Below are 15,942 nucleotides of genomic sequence, written 5' to 3'. Positions count from 1 at the left end.
CAGTTTTGAAAGGCTTTATTGTTCAGAATATACACTGGAATTCAAGTCTGCTAGAGGTGTGACATTGCATGCTGCATATGTGTTAATGAGTTAATAATAATAATGCCCTATTTCTTCATGCAACCTTTCCTGAAAATCTTCAGGAATTCTAGTTTGTTAATGCTAATTTGTTGAAATTAACTGTTAAATTACAATTTAAAGCATTGTGATATATAGATGGGCAATGACTACATTTCAAAATTCTGTATCTTGGAAACTAAATCATATGATGTAAATGTTGCATCTAGTCTGGATCATACATCAAATGCATTGGAATAATACGAGTAAAACACAGAGTTAATTTTTCATTTTGTAAACATCTTCTCAATTTATCACATATGTCCTCATGTTTTTGCTGTAGATAATCATCTTGTTTCTCTCTGGGCACAAGTTTCGGTTTTACAAAATATGCAGTTGAAATTACCTTCCTGAATTTAACTAACCTTCATATTTTTCAAATATATCCAAGGTGATTTTTATACTTCTTGTTCCATGATCTCAGAACCAGTATTCTAGTTTGGAATTCCATTATAACCACGGAAAACATTCCATTCTTATCATTACTTTGAAATAATTCTTGGCATAGTGCGACCATACCTCTCAACCTGTTAGTGCAAGAAATCTGGACAAAGCCCAACAGAATGGGGGGACTAAGGCCCAAAAATAGGGACAGATTTTAAATATTGCTTGTATAAACTTAAAAAGTTGCTAGAGTAACAGAGTTTGTTTTAATATACATTTTCTGAAGGATTATTTGAAACTGGAGTCTGATAGCCTGAAACTCAAATGTATGTCATTATTTAGTCATTTCAATCCTCAGATCATCCCAGTGATTTGCCAGAAAACCACGATTTTTATGAGGAACAGACCAAAAATATGAACCAAAAATCTGGACATTCTGTGAAAATCTGGATAGTTAAGAGGAATGACATATGGCAGAGGTATCTGCCATAATATTGCTACTTCTTTTCCTTTACTTTTAAAGGATAATTCTGCTAACATTTCATGTGGATTACAGTTAAATTGTTCATGTACTTCTTGTGCTGTATGTGTTTCTTAAAGAAAGATCACTTTGGCTTTGTTAATTTTAGTCTATTTGTAAAACAACACTTTTTCTTAATACTGTTCGATCATTTATATTAATTGATAATATATTCAAAGTAATTTAAGATGTATTTTGGTAGTATGAGATGTCATTACTTGTTACTAGTTAAGCTTTCAATATATTTTGGTCTTCTCCTAAATCCATTCTGGACTATTTTTATATGTTACTCTTGACCAGAATGTTTATTTTTTCTCAAATATATGTACCTAATTCAAGAATATAAATTCTTTGTAAACTACCTAACTTATTGCTATCAATAACTAATTAAAATCCATACTGAAATAAATATATTCCTAGTTTAATAATAAGTATCCAATTAAACTATTCTGTACTGTGAGCAATGACAAAATAATATTTCCCACTGACCCTATCAACTACAATTTTATCTTTAATATTAACTATTCAAATGTTAAATCAGTTACTAATTTCCCTTATTCTTTGTGACCCCTTCCCTTCTGTCTTCCCTCTAGAAGCTTGAGGAGAAATTGTCTGAGCATCAGTAGCTTGCAGGAAGAAGAAAAATCGAATGGCATAATGCTAAACACCTTTTCCCATTGGAAGTTATCACCACACCAGCAATCAATCTCTTTGTAAGGAGATTTTCCCCTTCTCTGAGTTAGTGTGACTGCAGACTTGGTATGTGTATATAAATATATATGTTTGCAGGGTGTAGGGGTGGCTTGCCCATCTGCAAAAAAAAAAAAAAAAAAAAAAAAAAAAACAAGTGAGAGAGCGAGAGAAGGAGTTTTTCATCCTTATGTATTGGAATGGCAACCATACTTGAACCTTCTCTTCCATTACACTTGTCTATCTCCCCCCTCTGCCCTCCCTCTTACAATTTTCTGTTCATTCTTTATAATGATTCCATTGGAGAGGGAAAGTTTTGTAATATACATGCAGAATTTTACATAGTCATGCTTATCTGTGTAAGTTGCATTACCTAGTCTGTGAACCACTTTCAGTATAGCTCATTGTCTTCTTTCGGCTTTTCCCAGTTAGGGGTCGCCACAGTGGAACTCCGGTCCGCTAATGATTGGCAGTAGTGTTTTACTTGCTGGCTTGCCGGGCCTAACGCACAACCTTCCACGAAGGAGTGCCCATTCACTCATGTCACCACACAGAAGATGCTCTAACTGAGGATCGAACGGGCAACGTCCAACTGTGAGGCGACAACGCTACCGCAGCACCACCACCACAGTACTTTCAGTATAGCTCATTGCTATAATATATTTGTTAGTTCTAAACTGACCATATTCTGATCATTCCTGATTAGTTATATCAATTAAATTGAAGTTATTAATGAAAAGTGATGTTACCCATGAAAAACTATAAGCTATAAACTACAAATAGTTGTATCCTTTTCATTCATCTTATTAATTATGAATATTTACATCAGTTATTATTGTTGGTGATGTATATATTAATACCAATCTATAATCTGGTATTGGCAAACAATATTGGCACTCATTCTTTTCTTTAGGGTGGCCACAGTGGTGCAGCGGTGAGCATTGTCGCCTCACAGCAACAGGTTCCCCGGTTCGATCCTCGGCTGGGGTGCCTTCTGTGTGGAGTCTGCATGTCCCCCCTGTGGCCACATGAGTTTCCTCTGGGTGCTCTGGTTTCCTCCCACATCCCAAAGACATGCTGTAGGTGGACTGGACACTCTAAATTGGCCCTAAGTATGAGTGTGTGCATGTGTATGCCTTCCATGGAAAGTTGAGCTGGCAACTCGACACTGTAAAACTCTACTGCCAATCTTGAGAAGACAGGTGATCTGCTGTGGCGACCCTTAACCGGGAAAAGCCAAAAGAAGAAGAAGACTGGTACTCATTCTTTAACTGGAAAGCAATTATATTCTGTTAATCTGAAGCCAGGTTGCAGACCCATTTTTTTTTTCAAATTTACCTTTCAAATGAAGCACCAATATACATTTTACACTTTATAAACAAAAATAGCCATTGATATTATAAAATGTCTATCTCTTCTTTACTATTAAAAAGAATAACTGTGAGAGTAAAGAATGGGTTAAAATGGATTTATGTGGATTTTTCTGAAAATTTGAAATACGTGTTCTGCATTTCAGTTTGTAGAGTGCATTCAGTTTAAACTCAGTTACCTAACTTGGCAAAACTATATAGCTTGGCATTCATTATTAATAAGAATCAGAAGTAAAATATTTTATCTCTTATAAACTATGCAGCTTTGTGTAAAAATGATCTACAACCAGGTCAAGATGAACTCTTGTATGCAGCTGTGTCGTGTCAACATGATACGCAAGATAGGCCAAGGATGAAAGGAGTTATTCTTCAGGAACAGAATGTTTAATATATAGAAAACAAGCTGTCAGAAGACCAGCTTCAAAGGAAAGACATATTCTGGCAAATTATGTAAACTGCTGATGCAGCCAGAAATGACACTATAAAAATTAGGACTTTTTCTTTTGTATCAGAGACTTTGATTCTTCTATTCTTGCAGACCTGATGCTGTAAGCTCAAGTACATTTTTGATGTATATGTCTTTCATTGTTAAACTAAATGTAAATCTCATGTGCAGTAAATGAATGTCATATCAGCAGAACTGTCTCAGTGTTTTCATTGAGTAAAGGTACAGACTACCTGAATAAGTGTAATTTAACAGTGGTGAGACCAGTCCAGTCAAAACAACCAGGGAGGCGGCCTGAAGAGGTGCCTCTCACAGTGTGACATTCCAGTGCAGACCTTCTTAGAATCGATTCTTCTTTTCCTAAACTTTGTCAATTGACTGGAAGATGAAACACTGCAGCGCAGTACAGGGCAGTATGGCAATTTTCCTTCAGACAGTTGGTGAACCACGAGATACGAACATTATACTGCCAGAACTTTCATCTCACCAGCATCTAGTGAAAGACAGCAGAGAATTTTCCCACAACTGATCTTTGTGTCAAGACTGGCCACCTTGTCCTGAACATCTGTGGTAAATATCTTCCTCTGTTTTTCTTTTAACAATGAATGCAATTTGTGAAAATGCCAAGAAGTGCACTCAGTCTTTTACTTTTGATGTGTCTGAACTATATATAAATGTGTGGAATTATTTAGATACATGGTATGATCAGCATGTTAGCACCTGTAAGTTTTTGTTAGGGAAAACTGATAATCCAGCATTATGTAAGTGGATCACTACCTTTGATTGGCATATACATAAGGCTAAAGTGCCACAGGATGTACAAAAATGTGCTATCTGCAATTATTTAAATAACAAAAAACAAAACTATCACCACACTCTGTGAGCAGTCAGGTCCAGGAACAAAGCAGAATCCAATAATAAGATAAAAACCAAAAGGACCCATTCCTGTTTGAACAGTTGTTAACATCTGAAGAAGTGGGATTTGTACCTACAAAAGTGCTTGTGCTTCCTTTTTGTGGATTAAAACTGTGTTTTTAAACTGGAAACTACAGCCTCTTCATTGGGTCTTTTTGATTTTTATCTTGCAATGATTTAATTGTTGCCTTTTGCATGCCTTGTCATAAACGTATTGTACAACATCTGGAATATAACCAAGATAAAGTAATGCTTGTAGCACAGACAATGGTTCCTGTTTCTATATATCCTGTTGCAAAAGATTTGTTAGACAGTGATGCAGATGTCAAAGTTTATACTTTACAGTCTGATTTGCAGGAGTTTAAAGATTGGATTGCTAAAGTTAGCAACCAGCAGGATCTTGCCCTCATGGGTCATTTCCAGACTTACTGTGATAAATGGAATGCATCTGGTAAACTGCATGCTGACACCGCTGAATGTACAAAAGAATTCTCTCAGTTTTTGAAAGTCTCACAGACTGATATTAAGACCTTTACACAAACTGTTATTGAACAGGGCAGTAAAGCTATTGGTATAATAGAAGGGTTAATGAGTAAAATTGTGCATTCAGAAGAAAAATATGATAAGCAATTGGTTGATGTTCAGAGTGAAGTAACCATTGCTAGGGAGGAAATAAACACATTATGAGCTCAGTTGGAGACACAGGAATCTGAGGCTGCTATAGCAACAGACTTAACTAATCAAGACCTTTTAAAATTACAAGCCCTGTTAGAGAAATATCAATCTAAAGGATTAGAAACTACTATTACAAGTCCTATCATAGCCTCAGCAGGCTTTTATGCTGAAGTTTATCATCAGTCTAAGATGTTAGAAACTCCTCCTAAGTGGGATGAACAGAAAGATATTTTTAATAACATGATTACATTTGAAGCTTGGGTTCTTAAAAATGTAGGCACTGTATGGAATGATACACTTGAACACTGTTTCTGGAATTTTATTCCACAATGTTTTATGGCTTATATTCAGCAAAAACAGTATCCAATACATACTAAACACCTAAGAATGACAGCAGTATGGTTAGCATAAACTAGGGGGCAATCTCTCACACCAACACTTTTAGATCAGTTTCAAATGACAGCTTGTGACTCTTTAGAAGAGCAAGCTGAACACTATCACCTGGCATATATGCAAGTCAATGGCAGTGATGAAAAAGATATAAAAGATGTCAATTTTCAAAAAGCTGATATGCGCTCCCTTTTGGACCATTTGGTAGGTGTCCCATGGGATATTAAGCTTATTTATGAAGAATCTTCAAACACACTCACAGAGTTGGTAGATAAATTGCTGTGAACATGTATTATGTGTAAAGATAATGCTATTCATAAGCAAAAGATTTACTCTCCCTGTTCTGCACCCGTTGTTAGTGAGGTAAGAGGAAGGGGGCATGGGAGATGGATTAATCAGGGACAGCAAGTCCCACAGCAGGTAGCAGGACAATCATGTCAAGGGCAAATTATACAAGGGCAACAATGGGCACCATCAGCTCCCCCAGCCACTCAGTTAAATTCTTAACTTACTCAATCTATAGAGGGTCCTCAAAAGAGACAGCCTATTTGTTATTCCTGTAAACAGGTAGGTCATACTAAACATGATTGTAAATATTATCGCAATTGGCGACAAGAATAAGAGGCAAAGGGGAAGCCTCTTACCATGAAAAATTTTGATAAACCACATGTACCATGACAGCAACAGGTAATACAGCCAGACATACAAACACAGCAGTACACTTCACAGCAATATGTGACAGAGGGTAATAGGGGACTACAGCAGCAACCCCTATATACCACAAATACTCAACAGTCAGTATTCCCAGTACAGAAAAGGGATGGTGTGACAGCAAGTGTAAATGTACAAGATAATATTGTTAGCACACAGGATACAACTGTCCCTCCTGACTTTGTTCTTGATGGTCCAGTAAATCCTAATTGTCAGCAGCAAATAGCCTTGCATCATGACCTTAATCAATCTTCTTATGTTGACTATTAAGAGGCCGAGAAAACACTGCAATTATGTCCTTTGCAGTCCAATACTACCAATGATTTGGGTGGGAAGTAGAGCTACTATACGGGTGTGACCCCCCCTACCCAAGTCTCTTTCTTGACTATCTTCAAGAAAGGAAAAGATGGATGACCACTTATCAGTATTTGGGTAGAGGGGAACCTGTGGGAAGATGTTCTTCTAGATACTGGAGTGGCCGTCTCAGTGACAGGTAGGCATTTGCCTCCTGACTTGTCTAAACGTACATCTATTTCAGGTTTTAATGGTTCTAGGTGTCTAGCCATAGGTAGTAAACCGGTACAAATACAATTCTCCTATCAAGGGGAACCAGTGAAAGGGGTATTTTTGATGCATAATTCTTGCACATCCACAATCTTGGGAATGGATATATTGTCCAAAATGGGAATTGTCATAGACCTTCCTAATGGTATTATATGGCAAGGACAAGGACCCATGTTATGTATGAATGAGGCAGTACATGTATCAAACAGTTCTGAAAAGGGCCATACCGTCAGCCCTACTGAAAATGAAGTATGGTTAAAGGTAAAACAACAGTTCCCTATGTTGTGGTCTTAAGGGCCCATAGACTGCGGGAAGCTACAGGAAGCAGTTTCGGTAGGTAGTGATGAAGATTTTATTCCACCGTTTCAAAAACAGTATCCGATCCCAAAGGAAGCAGAGACAGACATGCAAAATTGCATACAATGATAGCTTGATGTGGAAATAATTCAAAAGGGAAATAGCCCTACAAATTCTCCCATATGGCCAGTTAAAAAGAAAGGTGGCACTTACTGACTGGTTATTGATTTACAAAAAGTGAAACAATTCACGACTCCCAGGCTTATCTTATTCAAGGGGTCCCAGAGCTAGCAGCAAGAATAAAACCACAAAGTCAGTGGTTTATGGCCATAAACTTAGCTAATGGTTTCTTTGCAGTACCACTGCAGGAAAATGGTTGGTAAAGGTTTGCCTTTACATTTCAAAATGAACAGTATGTCCTGACGTGGTTACCACAGGGATTTCAAAACAGTCCGGTTATATTTCACCAAATAGTTGGACGAATACTACAAGGTCTAGAATCTGATGATTCTGTTTTGCATTACATTGATGACATACTAATACAGTCTGAAACAAAATAACAGCATTTAGCTAAAGTAGCACAGGTTCTTCAAGCACTGCAGGAGGCAGGGTTTAAGGTTAAAAGTGAAAATGTACAATTCATGTAATCTGAAGTAAAATTTCTAGGTACTATTTTATGCCCTTCTGGGTGTACTCCTTGTTCAGAGAGGGTGCAGGGAATCTTGCAAATGGATAAACCGGTTATCATTCCAGATTTGCACAAATTTGTGGGTATCATTAATTACAATCAGGAATTTATAGAGGATTATGCTAGCATGGCAGCTCCTCTATATAACATGCTTTCTAGCCAGAAAAAATTACCCTTTCTGGAGTGAGGACCAAAGGAAAATATGGCTTTTGTGATTTAAAGGCAGCATTAGCTAAGGCTATAGAATTAGTAGCTCCATGACTAACACATCCTTTTATATTACAGGCAGCAGCTGGACCCAATACACTCTCTGTTGTGCTTTTTCAGGAGTGGCCTCAGGGCTCTGATTCCAGAATGGAAAAGACTTTACGTCACATTACATTTTTCAGTAAGAAAATGACACATGTTGAGAGGGGATATCACCCACACATTCAGCAACTTTTGGCCATTTACTGGGGTTCAAAACAAACTGAATACATACCAGCTTTCTATTAAGACATTATAGTACAGAAAATCCCATTCTGTCTCCAGATTTTCAGGAAGGCAGGCCATCCGTCTTTGTTGATGATGCTCGATTTTGGGACAATGGACAATATCGGACTGGATTTGCAGTAGTATCACAAAACCATTCTTTGGGACAGCTGACTCTGATTCATTTACCAGGACACGTCTGCTCAGTGAGCAGAACTGAAATCAGTTCTCTATGTGTTACAGCATTTTCCACCAGTCAATATTTTTCAGACAGTGCAAACTTGGTTAATTCTCTGCGGCTGAATATGTCTACATGGGCAAAGAGAGGGTTTGTTGATAACATGGGCAAACCACTCAAGCATGCTTCTGTGTTACGGACTATTTGGAATTTGGTTCATAGTCAGTCCATTGTGGGTTGCTACAGTATCTTAAAGGTAAAAGCTCATCAGAAAGCTACAAATGAAAATTTGCAGTTAAATAACTATGCTGATCAGATAGCAAAAAAGGCAGCAAAGGAAGGAATGCAATTGAATCCTACAGAACATCTTTCTAGTGTACCAGATAAAACCACTGCAGTACATGCCATACAGACTTTTTCAGTTCAGAATTTGCAACATGATTTGCTACAGATCCATTCTAAGTATGGACTGCATGAAGAGTTAGAAAAATGTACTCTTGTAGGAGAAAGTCCAGGGCAATATTATGCAAAATGTTTTGAAGACGGTTCTAGTCTTCCTTATATACCATACCAATAGGCATGACAGTTAGTGAAATTTAATCATCAGGTTTTGGGACATTTTTGGTACACAAAAGTTATGGCCCATTGTAAAAAACAAGTACTGGCATCCACAGTTTATGAAAATCTGTGAATTAGTGCATTCTGAATGCTTAATATGTTTGCAGGTTAATGCTCAATTGAAAAAAAATGCAGTTACTAAGGGTAACTCCAGTGGATGGACCTTGGTATGCCATCCCAATTGACTTTGCAGGTCCATTATCCCCAGCTAAAGGTAGGTATAGGTATCTTCTAGTGGTAGTTGATTTTTTTTTCAAAATGGGTAGAAGCAATTCCTACAAAAACAATGACAGCTAAGGCTACAGCAGAAGCTTTTTGAAAAACATTTTTTGTCATTGGGGATAGCCACGAGTTATCGAATCCAATAATGGGCCACAATTGGTCAGTAAAATGATGAAAGCTTTGTGTGATTTGCTTGGTATCCAGCAATGATTTCATGTCCCTTACCATCCCCAGTCTAATGGGATAGTTGAAAGAATGAACAGGACTCTTAAGTTATGCCTTAAGAAAGCCTGCTTGGAAAAAGGCATAAACTGGGTAAAACATTTGCCTGGAATCTTGCTGGGTGTCAGAGCAACTCCACACAGTAAAACAGGGATATCACCTTTTGAAGTCATGACAGGTAGAAAAATGCCTGTAAAATTGCCATTCGATCCTACTGTTAGTACAAACAGACCATTGTCAGAAATCGCACAGCATCAACAATAGTTAAAAGATATTTCTGAATTGTGTCAAAGCCTATCAGAAATGCAAACATTCAACTTATGGTCAAAGGATCCTGTTATGCCAGAAGAAAACATTCCCTCTGAGACACGGGTATTGATCAAAACATTCCAGATGGACGGTCCGTGGGATAGTAATTGGCAAGGACCTTTTGAAGTAATTGCTCAGTTACTACCTCTAGTGTACAAAGTTAAAGGAAAGAAAAAGAGCAAAATAATTCTTGTTCATAGGGATCAGCTGAAAGCCATAAAGTGACTTCATGTTTCGCGTTTTTTTTTTTTAGACTCACGGCAAATGCCAAGTCTGAAACAACTGAAAACGCATCTATCAAAACAACTTTTCAGATTAATACCATTTATGTGGAAATGTTATATTATTGTACATAATGAACAATACTAATATTCTCAGAGAGTATTTGGAAAAAAGAAATAAAAAGTATTCTGTATTATGAGGCATTAAACATCATTGAACAAAGAAATAAAAGTATCTAAGCATCATTGCAAAAGATAAACTACTTAGTTTGGCTGAAAAGACCAAAAAAGACACTGATCACAATTGGTAGGATATCTTTACTGGTTGGTCAAAATCAGGAAAAAATCTGTTAAATTGGATGATACGTCCTGTATTAGTAGTATTAGGCATTATAGTCATACTAACTATCTGGAATTGCTACCTAAGTTGTCATTTGCGAAGTTCAGCAAATCATGATGGTTAACCTGAATAAACTGGCGAAAGTTTCAATGTGTATAGTTGAAGAAAAATTTGAAAATGAACAGTCATTTTCCTCTTTATATATAAAAGTGGGAATTGTGAGATAAAGAACAGGTTAAAATGGATTTATGTGGATTTTTCTGAAAATATGAAATAAATGTTCTGCATTTTGGTTTGTAGAGTGCACTCAGTTTACTTCAGTGACTGACCAAAAAATCAGAGGCTAAGCTACAATGTATAGAACTCCAATGTCTTACATTATCAAGCATATATTTCTCAGTGGTTAAATGAGCAATCAGAGATTCAGAATGGTACTAATAAAGGATAGGAGACAAAATCAGGAATATTAAATTAAACCAGGGACTACTAAATGTCAAGAGAACAACCAAACTGTCTTTTTCCTATTTCAAAGCATATTGATCCACATTATATGAATCCAAGTGTTTTTTTTTTCTTTCCCTGACTCACATTAAGCTGCATTTAAGCTTTAAGCATGTCTCCTCCATTCAAATATTAGACACATGCATTAAATCATATTCTCAGGCCTTTACTTCTATACTTCATTGGAATATACACTAAATCAGTGCCAGTTCAGACCAATACAATCCCATGCTCAATGACAAACATTCAACTCACTCTTCATAAAAGTTGTAAAATTAACCATTAAGGAAGTAAACATTATATTAATGCTGTCTAATTCACATTTCAGTAGCTGATTTGCATGGCAGGATATTCTGTCATTTTAAACTGAACATTAATTTTTTATTTTACATTTTGTATTTTTGATTAAAACATTTATTTAAATTTTACTTTCCATTCAACTATGTTTCTTAATGGTTAAATTAGTGTGTTAATATTATGTAACATTTGCAATAAATAGGAAAGATAAAGAGGAGACCAAAACAAAGATATTAATAAAATATCCAGTTAATAAGATATTTTCTACATTATATTTATTTATTTATGTATTTGTTTATTTCTTTATGTATGTATTTATTTATTTATTGACATTTGTTGACTGGGAATGTCCACTGGGTCAGAATAACCCACTTTTAGTGGAGACCCAGGGAGAAAAGCTCCAGTAACAAATTAAAAATTACTACAGCAAACAACTAAACAGAAATTATTATACAACAGGATAAGATTTACAGTAATAATAAACCATACAAAGATAAACAGCATTTCTTAGTGATAGAAATATGGAGAGTAAAATGTCATTATGCAGTCAAAATAAATAACAGTAGTTGAATGGATAGTTTGTTGAGGACATTCAATATAAATAATCATGAAACCCAGTATATTCTGCACAATATGAAGGAGATTATAAGTTTCTTAAGGATTAAATATTGATTATTATACTTTGTTTAAGAGAAAGTCACATATATATAATGTTGATAATATAACAGAAATATGTTGAAAATGATACATGGCTTACTTTTTCTCATTATATCTCTTGTTAAAAAAAACTATCATTAACTAGCTTTGACATTCATAGTACTTCAAACATATGAATGTTGATCTTTCTAGGTGTCTACTGTTATTAGTGTTGTTATTTCTACTTTTCTCCATTATGGTAAAATCATTCAGAGTTTTTTTTTCTTGGTTATTTATTGCCTGTCTTCAGCTGATTTTATCTGATGTTATTTTCATTGATATAGTGTCTCAGTCCACATTTTCACTAGTGTGAACCAGGCTGTTATTCTTTATATACAGTGCCACTTTTTCCAAGGTGTTGAATATTCTGGGACATGAGGAAAGAACCATCTTGATATGCTGGATATAAGCATACTATGCTATTTTGTTTAAATATTTTAATTATAGGCCACCATTCCCTTATTCTTTCAAATTTCTTTTTGTTGAAAAACAATTATCAAACATTAAAATACTTTAAAAATATATTTTTTAATTGTTGATTTTTGTCTACAGTGTTTTCAAAAAAATCGGTGATATGTCCAAGTACAATAGAAATTTCATCACTTTGGTTCATGGTGCTGCTATGGGACTAGGTGGGATGTCTTCTCTATCTCTGATACCTTTTTCTATCCTATAAGGTAGAACATCATACAAATTTAATATCTGTGGTATCAAGGCTGTTAAAATGAGATTATGTCACTTCCTTCTGACTTTTCTAGTACAACAACATTTGTTTATTCCTCCTTATTTCTATGTTTTATAAAACTTCAGTTTTGTAAATTGCCCAGGTGTTCCATTTTAATAGAAATTTTATGTGATTTTCTTCCTTCTTTAATCTTCCATCAGTGTCATTTAAGGTATTTTCATTATCAATAATCTAAACATTTTCCTTTTCAACCATAGAATTTAACAGTTGTGTGTTTGACGATTACTGTTATCATGTAGACTATCCAGTTTCTTCTGAAAATGGCCTACTTTTTTTAAGCAAGAAACATCTTTATTAAATTATGTATCACACAGGTAATCATACATTTATATAAATGAAATCAAATCATATTGACATAATTTTAGTTGCAAACATTTTACATCACAAACCATATTTGCATAATGTTAGTTGCAAATATACATCACTTATAACTACATCAGTTATAACCCATCCTGTCATTGTTAGTCAAATATTATGTAGCTCTTCAAATCCTGCCTTCTTTTAAATCTCATTCCTCTTCTGTATATATTTTTCCCACAATTCCTATTTTTCTGATGTAATGTTCTCTTACCCTTTTCTAATGATCCCATTTTGCATTGTTTTATCTCTATTACTGTATTCACTGCTTCTAGTACAGTTGGTTTAGACTTTTATTTCCATTTTTAGTAATTGCTTTTTTGGCCTTTCTATGTCTAGGCAATTCTGATTCTGTATCACAGCTCAAAGAAAAAACTCATTTCCTTAGTTACACTAATTTGCTCATCTAGTATCTCTGACAGAGTAGTTTGCAGGGCATCTTTAAAGTCAACTGACTCATTACACTCTCATAAAATATGTTCCAAATTATCTCTTTCTTCCCCTTCACTTCTGCAACATTTGCTGTCTACCTGAGGAAAAATTCTTTGGAGACTACTTGGGGTATAAAATACCTATGTAAACACTTCCAAGCAAAGATCTAAAATTTTCTAGACTTTGTAACATATTTGGGAGACATTATATATATATATATATATATATATATATATATATATATATATATATATATATCTTCCCATTGTTTCGTTGTGAATTGCTTATCCAGTCTCTCTTCCCAATCCTCTCTAACATCCTCTGATTGATACTTATAGTTATCATGCAATATGTTGCATTTTCTACTAATTATTCCTTTTTCACAGCAGCTTATGTTCTAGATTCTACTAAAAACTTTAACAATGAAGGTATTTCACTTAGGATCCCCCTATTTCTTTCTCTTTGCCTGTACTCTGATATCAATCCTTGACTGGAAAGGCAGTCTCTATCCTGCAGTCCAATAAATTCCTGGATCCTAAATTATTTGCTTCCAATACCTTGGTTCTTTTGCCAGTTTTCTACAATAAATTATAGTCTCCTCTTGTCTGCTGTCTGTATTCCTAATTGAGTCATCCCTATCAGCTTAATCTCTTTTCTCCATTCCAGTGTTGGCTTAGTTCTTAGAATATTTTGGATACTTTATGAATATAATATTCTGTATAGTTATTGTTATTTTCCTTAAGGATCTACATCCAAATTCCGGTCTCCTTGTTTCTTGACCTCCCCCCACTTCATCATCATCCCTTTTCACTTAAAATTATAGTTTTCTGCTTGTGCTATGTATAGGAGCATTAACTGCATAGTTCTGACATACCCTTCAAACTGGGTAACTCAAACTGCCTTGTTCTATTGGAAGAATCAGCTTATCTCACTTGATGATTGCTGTCTTTCCCTCCCAGGTAAAATACTTCAGCTCTTTATTAATTGCTATCCACAACCTCTCCTCTGGTTGATAAAAATATTCCATACCTGTGTATAAAACTATAGGGGCTAGAAACATTTTAACTGCAGAGCTTCCAATTTCTCAGTATTTGTATTTGTTTAGTTTCTTCACACATATCCTTAATTGCCACATCACAATCCTTTTTAAATCATACTGCTAAGTACTACATTTTGTCATGTCTCCATAAATAAGGATAATGCTGAACCAATTTGTATGTGGGCATATAATTTACAGCTACTACCTTTGTTTTAACTTCATTAATTTTGCAGCCTGAAAAGATTCGAAAATGCCTCAAAATGTTCCACAACACTGAAATGCCTGTTTCTGGTTTTATAAAGTATAATATAATACTGTCTGCAAATAGTGCCATCTTTTCTTGGCTACCATTAAATATTTCTGAGTCTGTCACTTTCTTCATCAATAGTTCTAAATATAATGCAAATAACAAAGGGGAAAGAGGTCATCCCTGCCTGGCTCCTGTGCTCAAACAGAAATTATCAGAGAGGAACCAAACACTTTAATTTTTTCCTCTGATCCCTCATATATCCTTCTAATCACCCTTATAATTTTATCAGGAAATGTAAATGCTTCCATTGTTCTCCTCATAAATTTCAAGTTACTCCGTCAAATATTTTCTCTGCATCAAGACCCACCACCAAAAGTGGCATATTTTACATTCTGCTTCTTTCTGGATTATCAATGTTCTGTTAATTTTGCCAAATGTTTGCCTCCTCTCCAGAAAACCACATTGATTTTTTTTTAACTTGCTCTAACTGTCTCAGTGCAATTTAACATTTCTGTGCTGCATTTATTGATTTGGTTGAATTTATCACTGATTTGCAGCTTGCACTTGTTAAAAAAATGCTGTCTGTTTGTTTGGTCTTAGGTTATTATAAAAGTATTCTGATATTTCCTAATCTCCTCTGATACTGCAAAAGCTTTTCTGAGTTTGCCAAAATTCTCCGGTCTGCCAAAATATTTCTAAGTTTTGCAAAGTTTTTTCTGAGTTGTTGAAGTTCTCTTATATTACACAATTTCTTTCTGTATTTTGTTAATACTTCCCAGGGTTAGTGAACTTATTTCCAAGGATTCCTGATACTGCAGAAATTCTGACTTGAGTTGTTAATCATTTGTTATGGCACTTGAGCTCAAAACCTGTTTGTTTTATATTAAGGGGGTTCTTTTGTGCTCTGGTGAGAACAAAGAGTTGATTTCAACCTATCCAAGTTTGTAACTGCTGGTGGAAAGCTTATTGTGTATTTATCTGATTGGTCTGAGAATTTAACTGTGTAAAATTATTTCATCCTGCTAATATAAAGTACTCAAATGCAGTTTCCTGTGCCTTGTATGTAAGCAAATCTCTCAAGTTTAAATTCTCTATAGGAATACTCTCCATAGTTTCCCACTATTCGCAGCTACTTGAAGAGCTGGCACTTTGTACAGAGGGTGGTACCACTGCAGGTTATCCAATAGTATACTACAAAACACTCTCACTTTGCCCTTTAAGTGACTCTCTCCTACTCCTTGCCATCTAGGAAGGATTTGGTATAATGAATAGGTGCTC

Source organism: Protopterus annectens, chromosome 5.part0 (genome assembly GCF_019279795.1).
Source record: "Protopterus annectens isolate FY-2018-M chromosome 5.part0, PAN1.0, whole genome shotgun sequence".
In the NCBI taxonomy this organism is placed as follows: Eukaryota; Metazoa; Chordata; order Ceratodontiformes; family Protopteridae; genus Protopterus; species Protopterus annectens.
This window is presented reverse-complemented; position numbering follows the sequence as displayed.